Below are 444 nucleotides of genomic sequence, written 5' to 3'. Positions count from 1 at the left end.
CAATTTTCCAATAGCTCCAATTTTTCTTCAGGATTATGCGATTGATTTCTTATATCTTCATACCAAGCTCCAGAACTCTACCATGAACACTTCCAGCGATATGCAGTATGAAAAATTCGGTTTGTATTGGAGGTGCCACGGCCCCTTTTACCATAGCTCCAATTTTTCTCCAAGGGTATGCGATTGATTTCGTATATCTCCATACCAAGTTCCAGAACTCTACCATGAACACTTCCAGAAATATGTAGTATGAAAAATTTGTATGGGAGGTGCCACGCGCCCTTTTACAATAGTCCGAAATTTTCTACAAGAGTATGCAATTGATTTCATATATAGCCATACTAACTTCCAGTATTCTACATTTAACACTTTCAGATATATGCAGTATGAAAAATTTGGTTTATATGGGAGGTGCCACACCCCTTTTTACAATAGCTCCAATTT

Source organism: Rhagoletis pomonella, unplaced genomic scaffold, assembly GCF_013731165.1.
Source record: "Rhagoletis pomonella isolate Grant_MI unplaced genomic scaffold, Rhpom_1.0 Rhpom_scaffold_00001, whole genome shotgun sequence".
Taxonomy (NCBI): Eukaryota; Metazoa; Arthropoda; class Insecta; order Diptera; family Tephritidae; genus Rhagoletis; species Rhagoletis pomonella.
The sequence above is the reverse complement of the archived record's forward strand: the minus strand, read 5'-3'. Positions refer to the sequence as shown.